This window comes from Lactuca virosa, chromosome 5 (genome assembly GCF_052849685.1).
Source record: "Lactuca virosa cultivar CGN04683 chromosome 5, Lactuca_virosa_CGN04683_v6, whole genome shotgun sequence".
Classification (NCBI taxonomy): domain Eukaryota; kingdom Viridiplantae; phylum Streptophyta; class Magnoliopsida; order Asterales; family Asteraceae; genus Lactuca; species Lactuca virosa.
Window position 1 is genome coordinate 55,403,811 of NC_136430.1, and position 24,219 is coordinate 55,428,029.

The window sequence follows — 24,219 nt, forward strand, 5'->3', positions numbered from 1 at the left end:
TCCGCTCTATCTTCCAGTTCTCCTTCTTCACCCCCTTGACCTGGGCCTCCTTTATCAAATCCAACAATGGAGAGATCACGGTCATCCTCAAACAAACGTTCCCAATCAGGGAACCTGCCGCCTTGCGGCTCAAGGCATCAGCCACCACGTTGGCCTTCCCAGGATGGTATAAGATCTCATAATCATAGTCCTTCAGTCCATCCAGCCATCTCCGTTGTCACATGTTGAGGTTCTGATGATCCATCAAATACTTTAAACTCTTGTGATCTGTATAAATGGTGCACCGCACTCCGTACAAATAGTGCCTCCAAATCTTGAGGGCAAACACTACTGCCCCCAATTCCAGGTCGTGAGTGGGGTAATTCGCCTCATGAGGCTTCAACTGCCTCGAGGCGTAATCTATCACGTGCCCCCTCTGCATCAGTACAACGCCTAACCCTGAAATCAATGTGTCGCAGTATACCACCAAATCGTCTAACCCCTCGGGTAGTACTAGGATTGGAGCCTCATACAACCTCCGTCTCAGGGTCTCGAAAGTCGTCTGCTGATCCGTGCCCCACCGAAAGGTAACATTCTTCTTGGTCAAACGGGTCAATGGCACATCAATCTTGGAGAAATCCTAGATAAATCTCCGATAATAGCCCGCTAAATCCAAGAAGCTACGAATCTCTGATGCGCTCTTTGGTACTTCCCATCGTATCAAAGCCTCAACCTTGGCTGGATCAACCGAAATTCCCTCTTGATTAATGATATGCCCCAAAAACTTTACCTCCCGCAGCCAGAAATCACATTTGGAGAACTTTGCATAAAGCTTCCCCGCCCTCAGGGTCTCCAGTACCTCCCTCAAATGCTGCTCATGCTGCTCCCTGATCTTAGAATAGACCAGGATATCATCAATAAAAACGATCACCGACCGATCCAGCATCGGTCTGCACACCCTGTTCATAAGATCCATGAACGCTTCTAGGGCATTGGTGAGCCCAAACGGCATCACCACGAACTCATAATGCCCATACCGAGTCCTGAAAGCCGTCTTCGGTATATCCTCATCCCGAATCCTCATCTGATGGTATCCCGACCGAAGATCAATTTTGGAAAACCAAGACGCAACCTGCATCTGATCGAACAAATCATCGATCCTTGGCAACGGATAACAGTTCTCCACCGTTAGTTTGTTCAGCTCCCTATAGTCGATGCACATCCTATTCGATCCATCCTTCTTTTTCATGAAAGGGATGGGTGCTCCGTACGGGGAACTGCTCGGACGTATGAACCCTCGGTCTAGCAACTCCTGAAGCTGCGTAGATAACTCCTACCTCTCAGATGGTGCCAACCGATATGGTGCCTTTGCTATTGGAGCGGCACCAGGCACCAAATCGATGCGAAACTCCACCTGCCTCTCCGGAGGCACTCCCGGTAACTTCTCGGGGAAAACATCTTCAAAGTCTCGCACAACTGACATACTTCCCACCTCTGTCATGGTCTCTACCCTCGTGTCCGAGACATAGGCCAGAAATCTCGTACATCCCTGCTGCAGAAATCTCCTAGCCCTCGCAGCCGAACAGAGAGTCGGCCCCTGCGAGGCCCTATCACCATGTATCACCATTTTTCACCCACTTGGGGTTCAAACCCTCACCAAATGGTGCTCACAATCGATCATGGCCCCGTTGGCCCCCAGCCAATTCATCCCAACAATTACCTTCAGCCCTCGCAAGGGTATCGGGACTAGGTCGACACGAAACCTCTCACCAAGCACATTCAGTACACAGTCCCGATACACCCTCGCAGCACTCACAGTGCGGTCATCTGCAATCTCTACCTCGAGCGGGGAATCCAAAGTTCTCGGCGCGTCCTAGAACTTCTTGCTAAGCGCAAGAGACACAAACGATCGGGTAGCACCCGAATCAAACAAAACATGAGCCGACATACCATTGACCAAAAAGGTCCCTATATAAGCATAATATATACATAAGTCGTACAAATCATAATGAGCAGAGCATAATAGTTACGTACCAGCCACAACGTCTGGTGCTGCCCGAGCCTCCTCGGTGGTCAACTGAAATGCGCAACTTTTCACTGTCGGAACATCCGCCTTGGCAAGGTGGCCAACGGTACTCCTCAAAGTGGCGGGTGCAGGCGCCGCCACTACTCCTCCCCCTCCCTGTAACTTCGGACAGTTGACCCGCTTATGGCCGATCTGGTTGCAGTGAAAACAAATCAAGCTCTTCGTGGGGAAGTCCCTGCTCAAGTGGCCCTGTTGGCCACATGCATAGCATCCCGAGCCTGTGACATGACAAGCTCCACTGTGCACACCGGCCTCGACCCTGCTGACCCCTGCTGGAAGTGTCTGAGGTCTTAGGCTTCTTAGCCTGACCCACCGCTGCATGTTCCTGCTCCGGCTTCTGCTTGGTGCGGAAGTCCAACTCCATTTCCCGTTCCCGGGCCTTCTCTACCATCTCATTCAGGGTTTTGCACCCTGTAAAGCTCAAAAACTCCCAGATATCATCCCTCATCATGGAATGATATCTCGTCCTCCGCATATCCTCATCGCCAGCCTACTGCGGAATCAACAATGCTCGTTCCCGAAACTTAGCGGTGATCTCCACCACAGTCTCGGTAGTCTGTTGAAGGTCGTGAAACTCCCTCACAAGCCGTTGCACCTCAATAGGTGGTGCAAACTCCTCATCAAATCGCCGAACAAACTCGACCCACGTCATCTCAGCCACACCAACCGCTCCCACCTGGATGATCACCTCTCCCCACCAATCTCGGGGTCTGTCTCTTAGCATACACGAGGCAAAACCCACCTTGGCCGCATCCGGGCAAGAACTCGTGCGCTGGGCATTCTCAATATCCGCCACCCAGCGTCGGCTAACGATGGGGTCCCTGACCCTGAGGAACTCCGGCGCTCCGCATGCCTTGAACTCCCGGAACGAGGGAGTTCGGGCTCCAATCTGGCCTGCAGCAATCTCAGTTCTGAATGACCTGCGCCTCTCCTCCATGATCTCCATAATACCCTCCTTGACCGTCCCAAAGACCACTGGGGTAGCGTCAAGGATACCCTTCGTAACCTCGGCTGCAATGATCTCGCGCAGCCTATCATCAACGGGCTCTGCACCGCTACCCGATCCGGATCTGGATCCTGATCCTGATCCTGATCCTCCTGTCCCAAATCGTGTCACCATCATGCTGAACTGGAATGTCATAAACCATAATACTTAGCACATCTATATAGGGGATCTTCCCACATCGGTCCTCCTTAAAGCTGTCAAATCTAGCACTAGTTCGGGTACATGTCCTATGCTTTCAGTAGTACGCGCCCAATACTACCTTCCACACCTACCTGTACCTTTCCCCAAATCTCTACCTGACAACTCCAATTCGTCCCACAATAAATCATATACCACAAGCCACCGCATAACCCAAATCCCAGGCTATCCTAAGATTTGCTCTACCCGCATCAAACAGACCAATCATGACAAGTTACCTTTATGCATGCAAATTATACACAGAAAAGGATCAAATAGACTTTCGAATAAGAGATTCTACCCTAGGACCACAACCAGACAAGGAACAGGAAATAAGGCCAAATCAATCATTCTAAGGCTATAAGCTCCTCACCGTATATAATTTTAAAAGCATACACATAGCAAGTTCCATATGATTATCATATCTCAAATATCAGTATAACATGGCTAACATATTTGGGAACTACTTACTTGGCTCAGCTAATCACGCGCGTTGCACTCTCATCTTTTCCATTCCTTAAAAGTTTTTAGCTTTTATTTTGAATACAATTTTACCATTTCCTTAGTTTGAGTCCTGACACACCCGAGAGTGTGCCCGAATCCCTCAAACCAAGGCTATGATACCAACTTGTAACGACTCAATTTTTACAAAGAAAAATTTCATTTTTGATTAATTAAACACATTTCCAATATCAATAAATCCAGTTATAACTGTTTTCAAACATAATTCAAATACAACTTTTATTCCAAACATCAGAGTGTCCCACAAAAGCCCGAGAGAGTGCACGCCGCGCCATCAAGCTTTGCCCATGCCCTTGGGCTCCGATGTACCTGAAACAAATCCATAAATTATAAGCTAATTCTTAGTGAGTTCCCCAGAGCATACCCCAAGCACAAGTCACATAGCACATATGATAACGGCTATAAAGACTACCTCTACCACATCCCACATAACATCTTAGCTATAACGCTATCTCTACCATTAGCCATAAAGGCTATCTCTACCGTTAGCTATAAAAGCTATCTCTACCATTAGCCATAAAGGCTATCTCTACTGTTAGCTATAGAGATATCTCTACCATAGCCATGAAGGCTATCTCTACTGTATATTACAACAAAATCATGCCACACACCTCTACACAACGAGTATACCAACTAGTATGAAATGGGTCGGCCTTGGTGCCTTAGACCCATTGGTATGGTGAGAAGACTCACCTCTGGAATGCTGAACTGGTAAGCTGAATTCAGATATGTCCCACGCTGCCTCTTCTCAACTACCTATAATCATCAAGTGATTAGCTTTAACACCTTTCCATAAATTCCCTCAGAGTGAACCCTGGTCAAGGTTAACTGTCCATGTTGATCTCAACTCGTCGAGTACAACCAGCCACTCATCGAGCTCCTAGCATAACTCATCAACTCGCCGAATCACTTGAGTGACTCGTCGAGTTCCATAATGTTTGCGGTTCCAAACCCTCAACCGCAAACCCCTGGCCGTAAACTCTTTGGTCGTAAACCCTTTGGCCGACTCGTCGAGTCGATTAAAGGACTCGGCGAGTCCCTTTAGTCCTTCTCGTTTTCGGCCTTTTCCAGTGGGATCTAGAGTCCCAAAATTCAGATGTAGCCCTTCCTAGTGTAGATGTCACGTAAAGTTGCAAACTTTACGTGCATGCAAGGCCTCACATGGCCATAACACCAAAACTAGTCTTCATACAAGGTTTTAATGCATGGAAAGGGATTAAACTGACTAAAGGAGACAACTTTATGTCATTGGGGACCTAAAGAGGTCCAGATCTGGAACCATATCCTTGTGATAAGTCCAGATTCGAGTATGACTCCATTTTGCACCAAAAATGGCCATTTACTTCCAAGAAGAGGGATCTAAGTAACTAAAGCTCAAGGTCACGACTTTATACCTCAAGATGGTGGCCAATACAGTGTAGATGTCGGATCTACTGCTTCTCTCCTTGCTTCTTCTTCTTCAAGCTCTAAAAATCCTTCACAACCCACCAAAATCACTCACAAATGCTCTTACTCTCACTCAAGGGTGTTCACGGCCGCAAACTACTTTCTGTAGGGAGATAAGGTGCTAAGGGAGGCCACAAGGGCAGATAATGATCCTTATATAGGGGGGAAACCCTGAAATTAGGGTTTTCTCTTTACAGCTCCGACTCGCGGAGTTGGTCCCGATCCGCGTCCATGATTAAATGCCCCTACTCGACGAGTTGCACTCCCAACTCGCCGAGTCCATGCACCAAAACCCTGAAATTAACTAAATCAAATAACTACCTAGAATAGGTGTTACAGTTTTGGTCATGCTGAAGGTTAGGGGTGAGAAAACCCGATCCAGGAAACCGAGAAACCGACAAAATTTTTAAAAACCGACGGTTAGGGTTTTAAATTTTTAAAAACCGAGGTATCGGGTTCGGTTTCGGTTTCTGGGTAGAAACCGACCCACCCAACCCGCAAAACTGACCCTTATTTGAAAACCGACAAATCGACCCAGCAAAACCGAAAACCCGATGCTTTTTACTGATTATATTATTTTTTATATATAAATTATATATATGTATATTAAAAAAATAAAAAAATAGAAGTAGTCTAGGTCATTTTGAGTCCCGTGTTTTGCCCTACTCGCTTTCGTTCATCTTCTTCAGAAAACGCCGCATCCCGACCAAGTGAAGAAGTCCCGACACTCGCAACCAGCCTCGCACACCTCCGGCAATATTCGACGGACGGACCCAGTAACGCAACCCCAAACCTCCGGCGCCACCCACCAAACCTGCAACGCCTCTACATCGTCGAATACGGTTCATTCTTCATCTTTTTTCTGTAATGTGATTCGTTTTTTTTTCTGATTTCATGTTTACGGTCTTCCGATTTTTCTGATTTCATGTTTACGTTCTTCCGATTTTTCTGATTTCATGTAGAATGTTGTAATGGGTATGGTTTTGGGTGTTGGAATGGCCGAATGGGTAGTGGTGTTGTTTTGTTCTGAATTTCGCACTTGCTATTGCTGAATTTCACACTTCCTGTTTCTTTTCGTTTTTTGCTGTGAAATGTTGATAAAGATTGTTGTTTTGGTTCGTTTTTTTCTGTTTATGTTCGTCTTTTTCTGTTTCTATTCATTTTGTTATGTATCTGTTCATTTTTTGTTCGTTTTTTTTTGCTGTGAATTGAACCTTTGTAGATTGTTGCATCGCAACTAGCCTCATCTTCTGTGTCAACTCCATTTCTGTACATTAACCCAATCTTTATGGTTTGCATATAGATTGTTGATTGTTTTTTTTCTATGTACATGGAAATGTCTCAACTAGATTCACAAACTATTGATGTTGAGGCTCCACCCACTGTTGATGTTGATGTTGATGTTGATGAAGGAGATGATGAAGAAGTTGCAGATAATAAGGGTAGTGGTCATAAAGTATCTTGGGTATGGCAAAATTTTGATCGAGAGGCAGTAAAGAAGGGTGCTAAGAAAGCAAAATGCCCATATTGTTCAACAATGATGTGTGCAAATTCAAAGAAGAATGGTACGAGTGCAATGGGAAGTCATTTAAGACTCTATTGTCCAAAATCTCCTATTTACGACCCTAAAGGTAAACTTGGTGATACGAAAAAACAATCTATGTTGAGTTTTTAAAAAAAAAGGAGACTCGGGGGCTACTTCTTTGGAAGTTTATTCCTTCAACCAATAGAAATGTAGGTCTTCTTTAGCACGCATGTGTATTAAAGACAATCAACCTTTTAGTATAGTTGAGGATGAGGGATTTAGAGAATATTCACGGGACTTGCAATCGCTTTTTAAATTGCCTTCAAGGTGAACTGTCGCAAGAGATTGTTTGCAAATATACAAAGAAGAATTGTGTAAACTGAAGGATGTTTTAAAAAATCAAACCGTCTCCATTACAACTGATACTTGGACATCCATCCAAAACATTAATTATATTTGTTTAACAGCACATTGGGTTGATGAGACGTGGGTTTTGAGAAAGAAAATTCTAAACTTTTGTCCCATTGCAAATCACAAAGGTGTGACCATAGGAAAACTCGTTTACAAATGCTTACAAAATTGGGGAATTGAGAAGGTGTTTACGGTGACTGTGGATAATTCTTCCTCAAATAATGGGCCAATTAGGTATCTAGCGATTATGCTTAGGGGACCTCATGCTTTTTTGGATTGCAAATACTTACATTTGAGGTGTTGTGCTCATATCATAAATCTTGTGGTTGAGGATCTTTTACAATGTCACAAAAAAGATATTTGGGTCCAAATATGTGACAGCCAATATATTTTTTAAGGAACTTGTGACAATGCAAGCAAGCATTACTAGAATGTGTTCAAGCACAGACGAGAAGAAGAAAAAGATGGCAACGTCGATGAAAGAAAAATACGACAAATATTGGGACAACATTGAGAACATGAACTTCTTGCTTCATGTTGTTGTCGTTTTAGATCCCCGAAACAAGCTGTGTTATTTAGAGTATTGTTTGGAATTGATTTATGGTAAGAACTCTGCCAAAACAAAAAGTATTTTGGAGCACGTCAATAAAACACTAGAGGATCTGTTTCAACACTTCAAGAACAAGACCGAGAGAGAAAGATGTAAAAAGACAAGGGGTGCATCATCTTCACCTAGTTATTTTGATATTGGGCATGGAGTTGATATGGAAGACGATTTTGAAAAGTTTATGGAACAACGTGGGCATGGGGTTAATAAAACAGAGCTTGAGATTTATTTATTAGATGGGATGGAAAAGCGGGTGGAGGATTTCCAGATTTTAGGGTGGTGGAAATCTAATTCAGCAAAGTTTCCTGTACTTTCTGAAGTGGCAACACTTGTTTTAGGAATGCCGATCTCTACAGTTGCATCAGAGTCGGCATTTAGTACTGGCGGGAGGGTGATTAATGAAAGTACAAGCTCCCTTACACATGTGACTGCCAAAGCTTTGATTTGCACCCAAGATTGGATACGGGACACCCCGATTGATATCCAATTTAAAAATATGACGGGTTTATATATGGAAGAGACGCGAGAGAAGTTGGTGCCAATAGAAACCAGTAAATATTTTACTATTTTTATTTTTTACATAATTATAAGTTTATAATTTTATAGATTTATAACCAAATACTATTGTTTTTGTTTGTAGAGGAATTAGGATGTGGTCAAGGTAGTTGCATGGATGAGGATTTTACTTGAACTTTAAAGGTTTATAAATTATAATATTTATACTTTTACTCAAGTTTATTACCCAATAATCAATACTAATGTTTTTGGTTTGTAGATGAATTGAGGAATGATGAAGGGGTGCACATGGAGGAGGATTGAAGATTGGTGTTTTCATGGTTTGGTTGTAATCGACTATTCCGGACTTTGTGTTTTAGTTTGATTGTGTTTTGGTTGTAATCAAATATTCCGGAATTTGTGTTTTATTTGATTGTGTTTGTTTTGGTTGTAATAGACTATTTTGAGCTTTGGTTGTAACTTGTAATAGACTATTTGGTTGTAAGACTCATGTTTTTGAAGTATTTAACTTCAATTTGGTGGTTTTTAAGCATTTAACTTCTTGGTTCATTTTTGGAAAATGGGTTGAAACCCAAAACCCATGGGTTTAAACCCAGAACCCATGAGTATATGGGTTGAACCCAAGAAACCGAAAAACCGCCCAAAACCGACTACAGAAACCGAGAAACCGAACCGAACAGAAACCGACCCTATTGGGTTCTGAAAAATAGAAACCGACAATTTGCGGGTTGGGTTGGATTTGGGTCCAAAACCGACCCATGCACAGCCCTACTGAAGGTTCTGTGAGTGTTCTAGATAGTCCGTAGGCCGGTGCGGCGTTTCAGACAGGCTGAAGGCTCTGTATGCATGTTGCTTGTCATTGTACTTATGTTTATGTGGTGGTGCTTTGGGGGAACTCACTAAGCGTTGGCTTAGAGTTTTGAGTTATGTTTCAGGTACTTCGGATGACCGTGGGAAGGCGAAGGCGTGACCGTACACATCCTCTTGTTTACGACTTATGATTTTAGGAGACACTGATATTGAAATGTTTTGAAAACTATGATTTCTAAACAATCTATGAATTTGGGTGATTTTTGAAAGTTTAAATTTCTTGTGATTTCTATGAGTGTTACATACAATCAGCAGAAAACAATGGCTCTGATACCACTGAAGGTTTTTATAGGTTATAAATTTATGAATGAGGCGGAAAAATACTTAACTCTTAAGTTCACATGCAACCAATTTGGATCTACGTTTTCTCTATTGATAGCAATAAACTATGAACATCAAGAACCCTAGCAACCCCTAGGTAATTTAGAAAATACAAGAAGGTTAGGGTTTACATACCTTTTGATTATTATATAAAATAACCAATTCAAATCATTCTTCAAAAGTCTTGGAAAGCAAGCACCAGAAATCAAATGCCTCTAATGGTTTGTACCCAAACCCTGGTAACAAGAAGACTTGAGGAGAGAGGAGAGGAGAAAGAAATTTCGTTCTTCAACCTCTTAGGTAGTGAGAACCACGAAAATAATGAGCCAATGGTTCATATTTATAGCTAGGGGATCACAATGATAAACTCTGATTTGAATATTAAAATAATAATATTTTAATCTATTCAAATCCTTATCTCTATCAGCAATCAGGAATATTCCAGAAACCCAAAAAAGGCTCCAAGAAATCGTCTAACCATATAAACAATCTAGAATTGCCTATATTGTTCAACTATTGAGTAATTACAATTCAGTCATTGCATTTTTAATTAAATCCAATTAATCCCAAAATTAATTCCAATTAATTCCAATTAATTTCTGATCAATTATTAACTAAACAATGTTATTTATAATTAATATATTAATCACATTATATATTAACAAATAATTTATTACTATTTATTAATCATATAATAAATCAATAAATCAACCTCTCTCTCCAAAAGTCATTCTACACAATTACCAGTTCTAAGGGCAACCCAAAAAAACTTTGCTTCCATTTGCAGCTTTATACCAATTTAGTTATAATCTTAGACACTTTAATCCAACAAGTCTTTAGTGTTTTGTGCTTCCCTTTGTTTCTTCCTTTAGTGCTTATTTTGTTAAGCAATTAAAGGCTTAAAGAACAAAGTATACAAGAAGGAACTAGCATTCCAAAGAGCCTTACTCTTGGTGGTGGATACTTCTAGAGAAAATGATACTCTTTGATCTTTCCATCTTCATCAACAGCCCAAAATCAAGTGGGTTAAAAGGCTCCAAAGGTTGTCATTCTAAAACACCCTATGGTTGCTTTTATATCATTCTAATCTATGTAAAATAATCCTTGATGGTTTTGTTTAATATACTCAAAAATGATCTTTTTATTTTTAAAGTTTTTTTTCACGGCTTTATGAAAAAAAATCTCTATTTTATGTATCAGAACCCATCATACAAAGCCATTGCAGATACTAGTTGTTAATCTATATGGTTACCATGGCTTTACAATACTTGGATGTAACACAAGTACACAACACAATGTCACTCCATAGTGTGTGATAGTGAAGTTACTCAACACATAGTTGTTAATCCAATATATCATGAACAAGCAAAACACACTGAAATAGATTGTTATTTCGTAAGAGAACTAGTAATATGTGGTGACATTAAGCCTTGTCCCATTCAAGAGATAGTGAAAGGTTTTTGGTTCAGTCTTAGCAAGTGTCACACCCCCAAACCGGAACGGCGGAAACGTTCGGGGGTGGTTGACGTCATGCGTAGTATCACAACAATTGTATCATAGCAAGCATAGTAAACACAACCAGACATTGAATACACATATATGAAAAAGGTTTACATTGTTTAATACATAGTTTTGTTCATATCAAAAGTAAAATGGAAAGACGTGCCTCTAACGCTCCGACTTCTCCAAGTTCTTGGAAGTACCTGTCTACTAATTCCCTGAGAATACAAGCAGTTTTGAAAGAATATCAGCATAAAGCTGGTGAGTTCATAAGCATTTAGTTTTGGTGGAAAAATGTTCTTTGATTCTTTTGAAGAGTGTTTCTCAAGAAAATCCTATATTTTCTTATGAAAGCATGTTTTAAAAACCCATTCCTTCCATGACTTCCTGGTTCGTACTAAATACGCACAAACCAAGGAGTCATGGAGTGAATACGAACGTCCATTAGTAGAAAATAAACCACAAGTTTTAGAAATGCCAGTGTTATCCTAGGAAAATCCTATATTTTCCCAAAAAGCAGGTTATATGTCCTAGAGGTAGAGATGCCAGTTTAGAAATCCTCGATTACTATTAGCATATATAAAAGTAGTTTTATTACTCAAAATAAAACAAATGAAGATTAGAGTCCTTAAACCAAAGTTAGTTTATACTTATTTGTGAGTCGTATAACCATACTTGATATGACCGAGAGACCTTAATAACGTTCTTCAGGCGTTAAGCTAAATGACATTTGTTCACCCCAGGCGTGCCCGCCTAACTGTAGCTAGCAGTTCAGGTGTGGGATTGTCAGTCCCGAATAGATCTATTCACAAATCTCACGCTCTCCCTCCAGGAGACTCTGGTTATACTAAAAGGATTTATCACTGTACACCTAAGAGTACAGTATTGAAGTAGAGCCTCACAATTCTGTATAATCTAGTTTACGTGCTAAAAACAGTATAAAACAATAATCATCCTTAAATAATTGTAATTTATACTCCTTAGAAAATATATAACATAAACTAAAGCTGTCATAGTTTACATATATTCATTTATGAAATCTGAATTGGTAAGAGTTGCCTAGAGGGTTATCCCAAACTATACCCATTATAGTTTATTAGAGTTGATATGGAAAATGTTTTGTATAAACCTTTCTGAAAACCATGAAGTAGATTGCCAAAATAAAAGCTTCCCTTATGCTCGACATATTAAAAAAGGGATAAAATATCGGAATATTTTATTAAACATGGAAATCGTTGAATTGTATTAATAAGTTTAAAAGTCAATAAAATACTTTGAGTTTGGCTTGTATTCCCCCCCCCCCCTGAAAACATTAAAACACGGAAAGTGTAGGGGTAAGAACTCACCTGTATTGAGTGGTTCTGACGTGTGGTTGGAAGAGGAGTGCAGAGTGTCAGGTGTAACCTTGAGCACACAACGATCCTAATAGACACATATATACATGTATGTGTATGAATTTAGTGTATAGACGACTAAATAAGAAGGGTAACACCCTTATTGGCTAGGAAACTCTAAGATTTATGGGATACAATCACATATGATTGCATAACTAGGGTATATGGCCACCCTATAGAGTTTACGGTCAAAGAGGTATGACCATTGGAGTTCACGGTCCAAGTGTTCACGGTCTTAGGTGTTTACGGTCTTAGGTGTTTACGGTCTTAGTGTTTACGGTCCAATGACCTTACGGTCATGGAGTTCACGGTCTAAGGAGATTCAACCGTAAACTCATCAATCTTGCACAAATGATGGTTTTCAAGGGCTTCGTTCAAAGGCATCGGATTCTAGGGACCGTGCTTAGCCTTAGGAAGGGTAAAGGCTATAAGAACACCCTTTATAAGGGTTTACGGTCTATGAAGATTCATAGGACCGTAAACTCTTTTGTTCAAGCAAAGAGTGATGATCTTAAGTCCAAAATGAAGGATTTTAACTCGATTCATGAAGGGGAAGATGATACTTACGGTTTTTGAAGGCAAAGAAGGTGTTTTCGGTCCAAAACACAACCGTGTTCTTGAGGATTCTTGAAGATAACTTGAAGATCTTGGAGGAAACTCGATGAAGGTAGAGAGAGAGTAGAGAGAGAAAGCCTTTGAAGTGTTTAAAGTGTAAAATAAATGCCAAATACTCTATATATAGGGTAGAGTTCTCGGTCAAAAAGGGGGTCCACCTGACCGTAAACGGATTTACGGTCTACACGAGTTTACGGTCGTAAACTCGTCCTGACCGTGAACTCGGTGATTTTCGAGGAAGTTTCGAGTTTTTCACGTGATTCCCGGTTTATTCCGAATCGTATAAAATACATATTATTTATTTAAAACTTAAGGTCCTTCCCAAATTAATAAATTTAACGGAATTAAATAAAAACCCAAATTTTATTAACGGAAACTGGGTAAGGATAACAAGAAAAGTTTCGGGTTGTCACATCATCCCCCCGTTAGAGGGAATTTCGTCCCGAAATTCGAACATAGAATACAAATCATGAATTAGGAAAGAGATGTGGATACTTCTGTTTCATCTGATCTTCGCGCTCCCAAGTGAATTCAGGTCCCCGCTTGGAATTCCAGCGAACCTTCACTATCGGGATGCGACTTTGTTTCATTCGTTTGATTTCTCTATCCATGATTTCGACCGGTTCTTCCATAAATTTTAGGTTCTCGTTGATTTCAATTTCATCGAGAAGGATTATACGGGTCTCGTCGGATAAACACTTTTTAAGGTTCGAGACGTGGAAAACGGGATGAATGTTGCTAAGCTCTTGAGGTAGGCAAAGTTTTTAAGCTACAAGACCGATCCTAGCTAGGATCTCGAATGGTCCTATGAATCTCGGGTTCAGCTTTCCACGCTTTCCAAAGCGTATCATGCCTTTCCAAGGCGAGAACTTCAAAAGGACACGGTCACCAACCTAAAATTCCAAGGGTTTCCGTCTCTTATCGGCGTAGCTCTTTTGTCTATCTCGTGAGGCTTTCAGTTGTTCTCGGATTTGTACGATCTTTTCAGTCGTCTCTCGGATGATCTCAGGACCAGTGAGAGTGCTGTCAGGGACTTGACCGTTGGCTAGCTGCGTGTCACCCACTTCGGCCCAACACAGAGGGGATCTGCACTTACGGCCATAGAGGGCTTCAAATGGCGCAGCCTTGATGCTGGTATGGTAGTTGTTGTTGTAGGAAAATTCAACCAAAGGAAGATGAGTGTCCCATGACGTGCCGAAGTCGATGACGCAAGCTCTCAACATATCTTCCAATGTCTGAATTGTTCTCTCACTCTGTCCATCTATCTGAGGATGATAAGCCGTGCTCATATCCAACTTACTTCCAAGAGCCTTCTGTAGCGATTGCCAAAATCTCGAGGTGAACCTGTTATCTCGGTCGGAGATAATGGATACAGGAACCCCATGAAGGTGAACTATTTCTCGAATGTAGATCCGCGTGAGTCTCTCCATCTTGAAATTTTCTTTGATTGGCAGGAAGTGGGCGGATTTAGTCAACCGATCAACAATCACCCAGATGGCGTCGTGCCCACTCAGAGATCTGGGTAACTTGGTGATAAAATAAATGGTGATCATTTCCCACTTCCACTCAGGTATTTCCGGCTGCTGAAGCAAACCTGAGGGCCTTTGATATTCTACTTTTACCTTGGCACAAGTCAGGCACTTGCCCACGAAGGTAGCAATTTCTGCTTTCATGTTCGGCCACCAATAGAGTTGTTTGAGATCCAGATACATTTTATCTGAACCTGGGTGAACGGAGTATCTCGTCTTGTGAGCTTCGTTTATGACAACTTCTCTATAACCACCATACTTCGGGGTCCAGATACGGTCCATGAAATAGTAAACTCCGTCTCCCTTGACCTCTAAGTTCTTTTCCATTCCTCTTAAGGCTTCATCCGACGTGTTCTCTTGTTTTAAGGCTTCCAGCTGAGCCTCTCGGATTTGTGTGGGTAATCGGGAATGGATGGTCATAGTCAATGCCTTCACTCTACGACCTGAATACTCCTTGCGGCTGAGGGCAGCTGCTACCACATTGGCCTTGCCGGGATGGTAGCGAATTTCGCACTCGTAGTCACTGAGTAGCTTTACCCATCGCCGCTGTCTCATGTTTAACTCCTTCTGATCAAAGATATGTTGCAAGATCTTATGGTCGGTGAAAATGGTGCACTTGGTTCCGTAGAGATAGTGTCTCCAGATCTTTAATGCAAAGACCACTGCTCCTAATTCTAGATCGTGAGTTGTGTAATCGACTTCGTGTGTTTTCAACTGCCTCGAGGCATAGGCGATAACCTTTCCTCGTTGCATGAGTACACAGCCTAGGCCCTGATTGGATGCATCACAGTAGACAATGAAGTCTTCTGTCCCTTCGGGCAGGGACAAAATAGGTGCGCTGCATAAGGCCTGCTTCAATGTTTGAAACGCAGTGTCTTGCTTGACTCCCCAACTAAAGGTTTCACCTTTCTGTGTCAGGGTAGTTAAAGGCTTAGCGATTCTGGAGAAGTTCTGGATGAACCTGCGATATTAGCCTGCGAGACCCAAGAATTGCCGGATTTCTGTGGGTGTCTTTGGTGCAGACCAATTCTCAATCGCTTTGATTTTGGAAGGGTCCACGTGTATGCCTTCCTTGCTAACCACGTGACCAAGGAAAGTTACCTTCCTGATCCAAAACTCACACTTTGAGAATTTTGCATATAGTTTCTCCGCCCTTAGTGTTTCGAGTACCTGCCTCAAGTGTTGTTTATGATCATCCTCGCTCCGCGAATAAACAAGTATGTCGACAATGAACATGATCACGAACTTGTCTAGGAAAGGGCGGCACACCCGATTCATCAGGTCCATGAATACTGTCGGTGCGTTGGTTAGACCGAAGGGCATTACTACGAACTCATAGTCTCCGTAACGAGTTCGGAATGTTGTCTTGGGAACATCATTCTCATGAACTCGTAACTGATGGTACCCTGATCTTACGTCTATCTTGGAGAAATAATTGGCTCCCTGAAGTTGATCGAAGAGTTCGTCGATTCTCAGTAGGGGATAACGGTTCTTGATGTTAAGCTTGTTCAGATCTCGGTAGTCGATGCACATCCGAAAGGATCCATCTTTCTTCTTTACGAATAAAATCGGGGCTCCCCAGGGTGAGGAACTCGGTCTTATGAATCCTTTGTTGATAAGTTCATTAACTTGGCTAACGATAGGGAGATTTAGCTACAGGAGTAGCTCCGGGGATTAAGTCGATGCGAAACTCGACTTGACGCTCGGGAGGAATTCCTGGAAGATCTTCGGGGAAGACGTCAGGAAAGTTACAGACTTTGGGGATGCTCTTGAGGTCTTTAACTTTTTGCGTCTCGTCGACAACATGAGCTAGGAATGCATGGCACTCCTTCTGCAGATACTTCTGGGCCTTGATGCATGAAATGATACGAAGGCTCGAACTGAGTTTATCACCGAAAATAGTGAGGGCTTCGCCAGAGGGAAGATTGAGACGGATAGCCTTCTCGTAGCAAAGGATATCAGCACGATTGGGGCTTAACCAATCCATGCCGATAATGACATCGAAACTCTTAATGGATACAGGCATAAGATCGATCGGAAAAGAATGATCGTTTAGGATAAGCGTACAGCCTACGAATATGTCGTTAGTGCTCTCTTTCTCACCGTTAGCCATCTCGACGGTGAATGTTTTGGTTAGAGGTTGGGGTTTATGTTTGAGAAGATGTTTGAATGCATGGCTAACAAAACTCCTTTCCGCACCAGAATCGAAACGAATGCATGCATAAGAGTTGTCAAGGAGGAACATACCCGTAACAACAGTAGGATCAGCGACCGCTTCCTCCTGGCCCATCGCCAGCACTCTTCCTGTATTGCCGCCCGTTGTCGCTTTGGGGCAGTTTCTTTTGAAATGCCCAACTTCTCCACATCCATAGCAGGCTTGGCTGGCACCCGCTCCAGGAGTCGGATTGGTTGGTTGGGCTGGTGCTCTGCAGTATCGGTTCGTGTGTCCCTTCCTTCCACAGTTGTTGCAATTCAAATCACGGCAAGGTCCGTGATGATGAAAGGTACACTTGTTGCACAGAGGTAGTTTCCCTGAATAACCACCGGTAGGAGCTTGGATGGTTGGAACAGTAGTGGGAGCAGCATTAGGAGTAGTAGCAGCATGGACTGCCACTGTTTGTTGCTTCTTGGAGGGTTCCTGAGGAGACTGGCCCTTGCGTTTGTTCCAAAATTTCTTGTTCTTCTCGCCACTCTCCTTCTGTGGCTCGGCGACCGCTGATGCCTCATCCAGATCGATCCCATGATCGATCAGAGTCTGTTCCAGATCCTTGGCGCTCTCAAACGTGGCCGGTCTAGCAGCCAAGACATTTCCTTTGGTTGGTTGTGTCAGTCCCCAGATGTACCTCTCGATTTTCTTGCTTTCCGGGGTGACCATTCCCGGACAGAGGAGAGCCAGATCACAGAATCTAGCGGTGTAGGCAGCGATGTCAGAACCCTTCATCTTCAAGTTCTAGAGTTTGTGCTCCAACTTTTGCACTTCGCCCCTCGGGCGGTATTCCGCAAGCATGAGTTCCTTTAGTCTTTCCCAACCTATGGCATTAGCCACTGGCAGGGTTAGGGTTTTGACTCGACCATTCCACCAGGTCAAGGCTCTGTCGGTGAAGGTGCAAGAGGCGAACATTACCTTGTTGGCTTCGGAACAGGGGCAAATTTCGAAGATGGATTCGATCTTCTCGAACCATCGAGTTAGAGCAATAACACCTCCATTCCCGTCGAAGGGCTTGGGTTTTGCGGTCATGAAGTCCTTGTAGGAACACTCTTTTTGATGTCCCTAACTTCCGTCTTGCCGATGGGGGTGGGTTCCACCTCCAGCCCCACCAGAGTTCACTTGTGCCATCGCTGCGGTTACGGCGGTGGTAACTGCTGCTTGGAACATGACGGGATCGAATTGAGGGGGTGGTGGTGGTGGTGGAGTGTCGTCGTTTCTTTTGATGGGTCTTGGTCGGGGAGGCATCTTGTTCTAGAAACAATCAGGAAGAAGAGGATGGTAAGTCCTCGAGATATATAAAACAAGATATATATCATCCTGATAATAAAAGTATACTACCGAGCGATAAGCACAGAAAGGTTACTAACGCAAGTAAGTTATCGCTTAAGAACAAAGTGGTATCAACACTTGGAGTGAAACTGTATACTGAATTTGGCTCTAGCTAAAATACTCCTATAGTATTTTTATGATGAATGTTTTTGGTAAGTTTTAGGCCTGCTGTAACACCACAATCACTCCCAAGCACATGTTGGTCATGTCTTGACTGAATATAGTTGATCAGGCTATATTCACCCTAGACATGATTACGTAACTGCCCAGGCTTAACCGCAGCGTCCCAACATCCAAATACTTTTGTTTTGTTCTATTTATGACACTGATTCAGGTAGTTAGGTATACTTGTATACTTTTTAATAAAATACTTATATTTTTGAAAGTATACTTTTAGTTTAGAGCACTTAGGCCCCTTAATATTTATAGTTGTATACCATGTAAGGTTCGGTATACTTAGTTCGCTATAAACAAGGGCTCTGATACCAATCTGTCACACTCCCAAACCGAAACGGCGGAAACGTTCGGGGGTGGTTGACGTCATGCTTAGTATCACAACAATTGTATCATAGCAAGCATAGTAAACACAACCAGACATTGAATACACATATATGAAAAAGGTTTACATTGTTTAATACATAGTTTTGTTCATATCAAAAGTAAAATGGAAAGACGTGAGTCTAACGCTCCGACTTCTCCAAATTCTTGCAAGTACCTGTCTAATATCTGTCACACCCCCAAACCGGAACGGCGGAAACGTTCGGGGGTGGTTGACCTCATGCGTAGTATCACAACAATTGTATCATAGCAATCATAGTAAACACAACCAGACATTGAATACACATATATGAAAAAGGTTTACATTGTTTAATACATAGTTTTGTTAATATCAAAAGTAAAATGGAAAGACGTGACTCTAACGCTCTGACTTCTCCAAATTCTTGGAAGTACCTGTCTACTAATTCCCTGAGAATACAAGCAGTTTTGAAAGAATATCAGCATAAAGCTGGTGAGTTCATAAGCATTTAGTTTTGGTGGAAAAATGTTCTTTGATTCTTTTGAAGAGTGTTTCTCAAGAAAATCCTATATTTTCTTATGAAAGCATGTTTGAAAAACCCATTCCTTCCATGACTTCCTGGTTCGTACTAAATACGCACAATCCAAGGAGTCATGGAGTGAATACGAACGTCCATTAGTAGAAAATAAACCATCAGTTTTAGAAATGCCAGTGTTATCCTAGGAAAATCCTATATTTTCCCTAAAAGCAGGTTATCTGTCCTAGAGGTAGAGATGCAAGTTTAGAAATCCTCGATTACTATTAGAATATATAAAAGTAGTTTTATTACTCAAAATAAAACAAATGAAGATTAGAGTCCGTAAACCAAAGTTAGTTTATACTTATTTGCGAGTCGTATAAGCATACTTGATATGACCAAGAGACCTTTATAACGTTCTTCAGGCGTTAAGCTAAATGACATTTGTTCACCCCAGGCGTGCCCGCCTAACTGTAGCTAGCAGTTCAGGTGTGGGATTGTCAGTCCCGAATAGATCTATTCACAAATCTCACGCTCTCCCTCCAGGAGACTCTGGTTATACTAAAAGGATTTATCATTGTACACCTAAGAGTACATTATTGAAGTAGAGCCTCACAATTCTGTATAATCTAGTTTAAGTGCTAAAAACAGTATAAAACAATAATCATCCTTAAATAATTGTAATTTATACTCCTTAGAAAATATATAACATAAACTAAAGCTGTCATAGTTTACATATATTCATTTATGAAATCTGAATTGGTAAGAGCTGCCTAGAGGGTTATCCCAAACTATGCCCATTATAGTTTATTAGAGTTGATATGGAAAATGTTTTGTATAAACCTTTCTGAAAACCATGAAGTAGATTGCCAAAATAAAAGCTTCCCTTATGCTCGACATATTACAAAAGGGATAAAATATCATAATATTTTATTAAACATGGAAATCATTGAATTGTATTAATAAGTTTAAAACTCAATAAAATACTTTGAGTTTGGCTTGTATTCCCCCCTGAAAACATTAAAAAATGGAAAATGTAGGGGTATGAACTCACATGTATTGAGTGGTTCTGACGTGTGGTTGGAAGAGGAGTGTAGAGTGTTAGGTGTAACCTTGAGCACACAATGATCCTAATAGACACATATAGACATGTATGTGTATGAATTTAGTGTATAGACGACTAAATAAGAAGGGTAACACCCTTATTGGCTAGGAAACTCTATGATTTATGGGATACAATCACATATGATTGCATAACTAGGGTATATGGCCACCCTGTAGAGTTTACGGTCAAAGAGATATGACCATTGGAGTTCACGGTCCAAGTGTTCACGGTCTTAGGTGTTTACGGTCTTAGGTGTTTACGGTCTTAGTGTTTACGGTCTTAGTGTTAACGGTCCAATGACCTTACGGTCATGGAGTTCACGGTCTAAAGAGATTCAACCGTAAACTCATCAATCTTGCATAAATGATGGTTTTCAAGGGCGTCATTCAAAGGCATCGGATTCTAAGGACCATGCTTAGCCTTAGGAAGGGTAAAGGCTATAAGAACACCCTTTATAAGGGTTTACGGTCTATGAAGATTCATAGGACCGTAAACTCTTTTGTTCAAGCAAAGAGTGATGATCTTAAGTCCAAAATGAAGGATTTTAACTCAATTCATGAAGGGGAAGATGATACTTACGGTTTTTGAAGGCAAAGAAGGTGTTTTCGGTCCAAAACACAACCGTGTTCTTGAGGATTCTTGAAGATAACGTGAAGATCTTGGAGGAAACTCGATGAAGGTAGAGAGAGAGTAGAGAGAGAAAGCCTTTGAAGTGTTTAAAGTGTGAAATGAAGGCCAAATACTCTATATATATATGGTAGAGTTCTCGGTCAAAAAGAGGGTCCACCTGACCGTAAACGGGTTTACGGTCTACACGAGTTTACGGTCGTAAACTCGTCCTGACCATGAACTCGGTGATTTTCGAGGAAGTTTCGAGTTTTTCGCGTGTTTCCCGGTTTATTCCGAATCGTATAAAATACATATTATTTATTTAAAACATAAGGTCCTTCCAAAATTAAGAAATTTGACGGAATTAAATAAAAACCCAAATTTTATTAACGGAAACTGGGTAAGGATAACGGGAAAAGTTTCGGGTTGTCACAGCAAGGATGTGTCATGTGTAGGCGGAAGGGGGCGGGGGGGGGGGGTCTTCTAAGGTCGACGACCGTTATGGAAAATGAATCAATTAACGGGTGTCTGTCCGTTTTGGGTTTATATTTTTAGATTTTATGTTTGATTTAGGCAAGGATTGTGTAGTGGTTGTTCAGATTTTATAGGTCATCTTCATCATCACAATTTGAAAAAATAAGTGTGTCACTCTGATACCAATTTGAAAAAGTAAGTGCGTCGCTCTGAATGATGCGTCGGGATGATCTTTTGATGATGTTCTTAATGGATGATGGATTGTTTATATGGATAGGTCGGATAGGGCTCTGCTATTCAGAAATAGACGAGCAATTTCAACAGAGGGTTCTGCTATTCAGAAATAGAAAAACTATTTCAACAGAGGAAGACGGTTGAGATCAACTCAAGTCTTAGAACACTCAAACTTATCTTATTCATTCCATATGGGCAAAGGCCCCATTTATAGGCTCAAGAGAGCCGGTTACATAATTGAATTGCAATCGTATGATTGCAATACGACAAACATATTTACAGTATAGCCGCCTAGACTATTGAGGGTTACACACTTTTTCTCACATTTTACAAACACTATGTCTTATTCTTACAAACTAGACATCATATTCGATAGATGACATATAACCTATCGACATATGACACTCAGTCTACTGACAACGAAAAATATCAACAAATACAAATAATATACAAATTATAAAATACATCCTTCCACAACGAAAGGACGTGTGTCTTCAATAATGTCTTCAATAATAATGGCTTTATACGTCATTGCTTACGTCATTCCTCCCGCCTCCGAAAAGACCGATATTTTTTAATAATGCTTGCTTATATCATGGCTGACGTTAATCTTCCATGAATGGTGTCTCTTCTGTATTCTCTGAACAATTACTGCAACTGTGTCTTGGTGCATGCATAATATGTTTACAAAGTTGTTTTTTGATATCAACAGGTAATTCAGCCAATTGATGAGAAAACTTTTCGAATGGTTGTTCGAAAGTTTCAATTGCTTTTATTGCTTCCGGAGTGATTTCACTGTCTGTTAAAGAATAGATAATGAAGGTTTTACTGGCATAATTCACTATGATTCTTGACTTTTGATCTTTACCATTGCCTATGCGTGATGATGCTAAATAAACACCGGCGAGTGCAAAAATTAGATGATCATGTGTTGGTGTTTCATGGGGTAGATCATCTTTTGTTGGTTTCGAGCCGTTGCTTATTCCCATATTTGCATTTTAATGAATAATCCTCTCTCTTGTTTTGCAAAGCGTGTTTTATAATTTTTGATGACAATTTGCACAGCAGATGGGAATTCGTTGATGCAGTGTAAATTGGTGCCTTCTAGATAGATGGTGTCGATAAATCCGTGAATAAAATAATCCCATAAAGTCATAGGATCTGATATGTCGGCTAGGAAGACTGCTTTGGGGCCTAGGCGCCTGGCTACTGGGTAAAAGCCCATGAAAGAATGGACTTCGGTGTATGAAATGAGGCTGTCCCATAATTTAGCAAATTTTTTAGCAGATGGTTTTTTCATAGCTTCTTTCTCTTTAGTTGATGGAATGGCTTCAAGGGCAATTTTGGCATTTAATTGGTTAAGGGATTTAGGGATGGATATAGGTTTTTTTGGAGTAAAGCTAGATATGGGTTTTTGAGGTGTAAGAAGAATTGTTTTTGAACATTCGACATTATCTTTTATGACTGCTTTGTATGCTTCGTTGTATGCGGCTTCTGCTTCATTTTTTGTTTTGTAACTTTTGTGAATGACATTTTTTCCAAGAATATATGAATTCGCAATTCCCCAATCGTCATAAATTCCTTTGTTTTCTCCGTTGAAAATTACATACCATTTCTTTATGTTTTTATGGTCTGCTTGAAGTGGTGGATATTCTTCTGGATTTGGTGTCATAGGTTGTTTTTCTGTTTTGAGTATTGTTTGCTGCTGACTATCATCGGATGATATTTCTTGAATGTCTTCTTTTGGTTGCTTTGTTGTTGAGCTGCTAGCTGCTTCTTCTTTAGGTGCTGTATAAGATGATAAAATTTGTAATGTTTGTTGAAGTTGTTCTTCTTCACGTTTGACTACTTCAAGTTGTCTAATTAATGATGCTTTTTGCTCCTGCTTCTGTTTGAGTTGGTGTTGTATTTGCTTCATGATTGCTTCCATGTCAATACGTCTGCTGTCTGAATACTTGCGCCTTTTGGGTACCTGAATGTTTTCTCATATTTGTTTTCTTTTAATATTCCAAATGATGATATGAAGATTTTCATATCAATGTATGCTTTTGGTGATATATTCATATCACTGTATACTTTATTATTGTATGCTTTTGGTGATATATTCATATCACTGTATGCTTTTGGTGATATTTTCATATCACTGTATACTTCGGATAGTATTTTCATACCATTGTATGCTGTAGCAATGTATATTTCGGATGGGTTAGATATGAGGTTTCCCTCAAGTTCTAATCCCAATAATACTTTTTCCATAGGATCATGTATCTGCATTTGAATCTGAATCAGTTGTATATGCACAAATATCTATGTCTGAATCTATATCTGAATCTTCTATAGGTTCATATCCAAGATCATATGCAATTTTTAATAAATTTATTTCTTTTTCTTTTTTAGTCTTTTTTGGGCATTCATAAGCTTTGTGTCCGTCTTCTTGACATATCCAACATTTACAATCTTTTTTATTCGATGGGAAATAATTTGTTTTAGATTGATATTTTTGTTTATATTGTTTTCTATTTCGAAAATATTTTCTTTCTCCTTGTTTATAATATTCTTTATATTTAGGTTTATAAGTTTGTTTTTTCCAAATTTTCTTTTTATATCGTTGTCTTTTATTATCTTTACAACCATATTGATTAACTTTATTAGAAAGGGTGTCACAACATAAATCAATTTTTGCATCTTGTGTTGTTTTTTGTTCTAAACATTTCTTTTGCA